General features: G+C 28.8%; 1 long non-coding RNA gene across 1 annotated transcript; it reads left to right on the top strand.

The window, feature by feature from the left end:
* Positions 1 to 237: 237 nt before the first annotated feature.
* Positions 238 to 3,493, top strand: LOC134245592 (uncharacterized). The gene is made up of 4 exons (XR_009987469.1): positions 238 to 719; positions 1,377 to 1,498; positions 2,183 to 2,241; positions 2,427 to 3,493. It is a non-coding gene; the product is annotated as an uncharacterized LOC134245592 (long non-coding RNA).
* The last annotated feature ends 3,223 nt before the right edge of the window (positions 3,494 to 6,716 follow it).

The raw sequence follows: 6,716 nt of genomic DNA, 5'->3' as shown, positions 1-6,716 counted from the left end.
GATTAAAAGTCTGAAAGTTTTTAAAATTGAAATCCTAAAAGTCTGAAAACCTAAAAGTGTTAATATCAAGATTCAATTTGTATTGTGTTTTGAAGGATTGAAAGTCAGTACATGATTTGCATGTAAAATTCTTTTAAATTAAGGAGCACATTCACTGATATATCATAGAGAGAGTGGGAGATTTTATAACTAATTTCTTACAAATTAACAAATCACTCTGATATCCTTATATTAAGGATGGATTCTTGTCAGCATTTTACGTCGTCAATGGGTCTCCATAGATTTTGGAAGTCGTAAAATGCAAATTACATATTTAATCAATCTGAATAAATAATTATTGTTTTATTCATTAGTTTATGTATTGTTGAGTCTATTTCTATTAAAGAAATTAAGTTGTTCGTGATTTTTTTCTTTGATTTGCGACAATTGCCATAAAATGCGCAGTTCCGTAGCGAATGTCAACATGTCCAGGTCGTTTCCCGTAGATAACGCCGAGATGATTGTTTTGTAAAATATACAAGCCGTAAACATTATTGAAGCATTGTAGAAGCCCAGGGATGATTAAAACAATTTTAAGTCACCCATTTCTTTATGCCCGGACACCCGATCAACCAAAGGAAACTTGAACTGTTGAAGGTCACAAACATGCGAGATTGCAGACCCACATTGCCTCGATCGCCTGATGTCATGTCGGGTCACTGTGCAGTGAGATTGTACATGTAAGTTAGTAATGTATGTCTGACAATTTAATTTATAATTTAGAAATTGAATTACGTGGTTTTTACTGATAAATGGGAATTCGCAAGGATATTATAGATTGATGTATTTCGTATGATGTTCCCGGGACTGTTCAACATTTGAGGATTAAAATTTATCATTTCCGTGTGTTCGTCAGTTTTATGAATAATAATTATTCACAAAAATGCTTGTATATAATTACAACAAGTTACATTACTAACTAGCCTTATTTGTTAAAGACACAACAATCATCAAAGTTGTTAGAAAAGTAAGGTGTTCCGTTGGGGTACAAATCAAAGTGAAAAATGAGTATATTTTGTGTGGAAAAATCAATAACATTTAGACAAAACAGTTGTCTAATTCATGGAGCAAAATGAAACAAAATGGTCCAGAAATTATTTGTATTTTTTCTGTGTTTTTAGGTTTAAAATGTTTTTTAGTACAAATTTAAATAATACATTATACACTGTTATACAACGTGGTGTATAAAATGAAATATATTTATTAAAAAACTTCATTCATTTTTTTTTTTATAAATCAATAACTGAAATACAGATAAGATTGAATGTTTAATCTTATAACTATTTTTTGTTAATTTAAAAACAATTGTCTAAGAACTGTTCATGTTTAATTCTTAGGAGCAAACAGCCCTACAGTACTTAATTTACCCAGGAGTAGACTACTTGTAGTTGAAGGTAGACTGAAGGCCAGACTTAGGCAGGATGATTGAACAAAATCTGCTTGCAGATGGACTACTGAGGTACATAATTTTAAGAAATATGAACACAACTGTATCTAACTATTATATAAATAGTGCATGTTTTTGAGGGCTACAATCCAAATTGACACCCCGAGGAAAACCATTGTCAACTGATACAAGGGATGTCAATTTTAAATATTACTGACTGAGTTCAAGGGCAACTTGCGTTTTATCAGACCCAAGATCCAAAGTGTCTGCTTGAGACAGATAGGCCAAAGGCAGACAATTGGGTTTGAGGATCGACAAAATTTATTTGCTTGAGAACACAGTCAGTAAATGTTTTGTGATATCTTTCATTTTAATATTTATTTAGATGTATATGTATCTTGTACTGTCTTGAACTTCACGTCCGTCACTGCTAAACATCAACAAATGCAAATTAGATTAAGCTCCACCAATTGTGTGATGTACATGTAAGCGGTCCAACATTTCATCGACCGGTCCAACTTCTCACTCAGTGGTTTAATTAATATCAATTGTTTAATGCCTGCTCAGCAAAACATAAGAAATGTATAGATTTGTATAGGAACAAATTTTTAAAAGTATAACAATAAGGATTGTTAGATGCATCTAAACTAATCAGATTTTAGTATTTAACTTGAAAGTATAATACACTGTAACATGTAAATTAATGCAGCATTTTTACTGCTATGCATATATTTAATCCTTTTTTTATAATTGTAGGCAAAAAAATTGGACTCTCAGGAGGTGAACAGATGTTCAGCAAGAAATTCGCACATCAAGTGAGTGGTGAACTAAAAAGATTTTCTCATTTTTCAGCAAGTTAAGATTTTTCCTCAAATTCATTAAAAATCATATCTGAGAAGCATTTAAACAAATAATATCAGATCAATATTCAAAAGAGAAAAGGTTCATAATTCACCAAACTAAAATGTTATCAAGTTATTGTTGTTTTTGATGATTTCAGATGCTGTGAATTACACTGATATCCCCCCCCCCAAAAAAAAAAAGAACAGAGAGACCAATCATTAACAGCTTGAGACTTGGTGCACATAACCTTGCCACAGAAAAGGGGATTTGCCTATAAACACTCCCTAATGAAAGATTTTGTAAATTATTTGTTACACAGGAGAGATTTAAGATGTATTTCGTTTTTATTTAGCTACCAAAAATACAACAATTATAAGTTAACTTTTGAAAGGAAGTTGATGTATTTTTTTCTTGAAAGGAAAAGTATCAAATTTGTCTCATATACCTTTGATAGTCAATGTACAGAAATACTGAAAATAACACTTATTTATTAAGAAATACCATATATTTAGAAATCATTGTAATACATATTTATTGTGTAAATTATTATTGTGTGATTTATGTATAGCCTCAAAATCTATATTGTATAGTGTATTGTATAAAATTGTATGAACAATTGGTGATTCTTATACTAGTATGTTGCACCCTTGACAATTATTGTAATTGTGTAGGCGCTGATAAATGTTTATATACATGTCATATATTAGTTCATGTACAAAACATATAAAGATTCTATAATGTAACATAAAGTTTTGGCCTTTAACTCAGCAAAAATATACATGTATTTCGTTTGCGAACCTTTACTTTTTTTGTAAATAATGAAACCAGTATATTTTATAACAGAGGAAATTCGGATTGAATTTTTAAAAGTTTTTTGGAAACATGGCAATAATTTCAGCAATTATTTCCAAAATAATACACCATATCACATTTTAGAGAAAATGTATTATCTAAATGCCTGTCCTGTCTCTTAAATTATTAGCCTATATGATATATTGAAAGCATTTTCTTTTTTCAATGATAATTTTTAAAATTAGGAAATTCGAGCTAACCTGGCAATTCAATAAATATGAATACCCCTTTATTTTTTTTGTTGTAAATGATTCATTCAACATCTATCTTTCCTATGGTTGTAAAAATATTTTTTTCTGAATATATGATTTAAGTAAAAAAATTAAATGAAAAAAGATTGATTGTAAAAGACTAAAATATCACTTTATAAAGAGTACAGCGGAAATTCGGAATAAATATTTTGTGTCATTTGTGATCAAAAGTTTGTTATTTTTTTACTTTAGTACATTGCTTTAACATAAAACTTAAGACTTATATTGTTTTTTCATATCTAAACATCTCCATTTTTTCAAAACATCAATTTAAAAATACCACATTGGATTTTCTCAATTCCACAGGAGGGAAAAATCTATTTTTAGCATCAACTTTTCAAATGACCTTCAAGCAAAATCAAGGATGATGACCCCACATCTTTTTCTTGTCATTTAATTGTGCTTATCTTGAAATGTTTCCATGCATAATTGCATTATTTTCTGAATATATAAAATAGGAAAAGAATCCAGAATGTATTTTATAAAATTGTCAAACCTAACTTATTCCTAGGAATAAAATGACAGAGGAAATTCGAAATAAATATTTTAAATATTATTTGTACAAACTATCATAAAATGAAATGTATAAATCGAAGAATTGAATGTATATATGTGTCACAATTACACCAAATTGCCTGTTTTGGGGGGTTAAGAATCTTTCTTATAGATTTGAACACCACTCTGTAAAATGGAAGATTTCAGAAACTGTTGAGTAAATTCGGGCTAAATTTGTTCTATAATTAGCATGAATACCATATCTTTTCTACCTTGTAAATTAATCTTCAACATTTGAATACTCATCTGACAAAAATCTAAATATTTGACATTATATGATCAATTGTAAAAATTGAGATGAAATTTCATGTAAATTTATGAAAACTGAGAAATTTTAAAGAAATTATCGAGGAAATTCGGATTAAATGTTTTTATTGAATATTGAGGATTTCATGTTTTTTTCCCACCATCTCAATTCATGTTAGTTAGTGATCAAAAATAAGTTACAACTTTAATTTTATTGAGCAAGATATTTTTTTTTGTCAGCAAAATTTATTCCTATGCGTAAATTTCAAAATTTCTCTGTGTAAAAGTACTATTTTTAGGACTGACTTTCAAACGACCTTGACCGAAAATCAAGGCTGATTACACCGGTTCGTTTGGATGTTTAATAAGTGTACACAGTCTGAATAATGAGTATTCAGAAAATCAAGATTCTGTGATTATAAGAAATATGAGAAGAATCCATCCTTAATGAAGTTTTACTGTAGTAGGAACACATTGACCTTTAACCTGAAAAATCAATAGAGTTGTTTTAGATATTCATGGACAACAATGGTATAGCAAAAATTGTGCTGATCTTTGATCTGAAAATCAAAATTTATGAAGCTTGTTTAATTAACCTATCCATGAAGTTTGATGATTTTGCTATTAAATATACCAGATGTCCTTCTCACTTTGATCTTTTGACTTAAACCTTAAAAAGGTCATTTATTTACCTTTGTGTAACTTGGATGATTATCTTGTATTACATGTTGGATATTTTAGTTGGACACCATTTAATTTGACCAAAGAAGAAACCTGGAAAATCTTTTATTCCTTTGTATGAACAAATTATTTGATATCATGCAGTTAATTATTTTAACCAAAATATCAGGACAATCTGAGGACTCTTAAATAAAAAGTTCTCATTATAGTCAAGGAAAACCATTAGTCTACCTACCAAAGACAATATAGGAATGTCAACTCAACAAAGCAAGTAAGGTTCCTTTTCTTCAAAGAGTAAAATTCTGATGAATTGGGTAAGTGTTTGTTACTTTATGCCTATAAAGTAAAATATTTCTTCCCCTTTTCACTGTATGCATTAACTGTTCATATAATTCAATCAATGTAATGTCATTCTAAATGCCATAGTGCGCATGCTTCATAATATGTACAAGTCTCAATCATAAGATGGATCTACATTTTTTAAAATTTACATCACTTGGTGAACATATTTGAGGGAAACTCAGAATTCTCTGTTCACTTCATGTAATTTTCTGGTGTGCACCTTCATCATTTGACATAATTGATTAATTTCCTGTATTTTTATTGCCAAGGTTAGGGTTATCCACACATAGAAAGAAATCAGAAAATGAACACAGTGAAATTATTGTAACAAAACCTTAAAGTTTGATACATAAAAAAGAAACATTGTTTTCATTCCTTTGGATTGACCCTGAATAGAGATACCATTTACTTTTTGGCAAATGTAAACTACATGCTGCATGACTAAACATGATTTGTATATTGAAATTTGAAATGGTTTCTTAAAGGGTAAAATCATAATACTCTAACTGTCCTAGTGAGAATTATGCTCAATCAACTTTGTGAAATATTCCCAACTTCCAATGGTTCTTATTTACATTTAAAAAAAAAACTGACTCATATAAAATTGTTTGTTTTCTTTTTATTTTACAAGAAATAACATGCTGACAATGAATCTAATCATTTTTAAAACTGGATAAATTAATGTTTACAACTGTCTTAAAATACTCAAATGTAAGTTTATTTCATACAGAAATACCTTAAATGTATAGACTGATTGTACTTATAAAATAAATATATAGATTAACCCCTTTGTAGTAAAAACATTTTTAACCTCATTTTCTTGCCTATTCTCTCATACATTTTCTAATTTGAGTATTCTCAAATTATTGATTACATAAGCAACAAATTTAAGACAAAACCACAATATATGCTGAATACCCTGAAATGAAAATATGCAAGATGTGTAACACATCATGTACAACTTTAAAGTCTACAAGATTTTAAGCTAACCCTATTATACAATAAGACTACTTTTTTTTTTTTTCAAAAATATAAAAAAAATCTCCACAAAAAGTATTTATGCAAAAGATGACTGTTATGCTACACTTTTAAAATACATTTTACATGAATCACATAAAGAACATAACAAATCTTTTCTTTGTGGTTGTTTTCCTTCGGAACATCTGTGAACAGATATTCTGTTTTGTCTTTTTGATACATAAAAAAGCGTCCAAAATCATTTGGAATTGTTATGTACTGTTAAACCCTGATGCTCAGATAGAACAGTAGAGATCAATTTAACAGTTTCTGGTGTATGCTCTACTTAGAATTTTTTTAATAATGTAACAGAGATGAAACTCATAATTTGATTTTTAATCAGAAATGATAAAGTCATTAGGTTTCCACATGCTTTTCTGACACATCATATACATTTATTACTGTACTAGTATGTCTTTGGTAGGAAATCAACAGAACTTATCATTCCATGTAACAAAAATGAAACATGTTAGAAATTGAAAGATATTTTTGTGTACCAATGC

Source organism: Saccostrea cucullata, unplaced genomic scaffold (assembly GCF_032062105.1).
Source record: "Saccostrea cucullata isolate Sc308-1 unplaced genomic scaffold, CSIRO_AGI_Scuc_v1 ctg21435, whole genome shotgun sequence".
Taxonomy (NCBI): Eukaryota; Metazoa; Mollusca; class Bivalvia; order Ostreida; family Ostreidae; genus Saccostrea; species Saccostrea cuccullata.
Note: the sequence above shows the minus strand (reverse complement) of the source record. Positions and strands in the feature narration are given on the sequence as shown.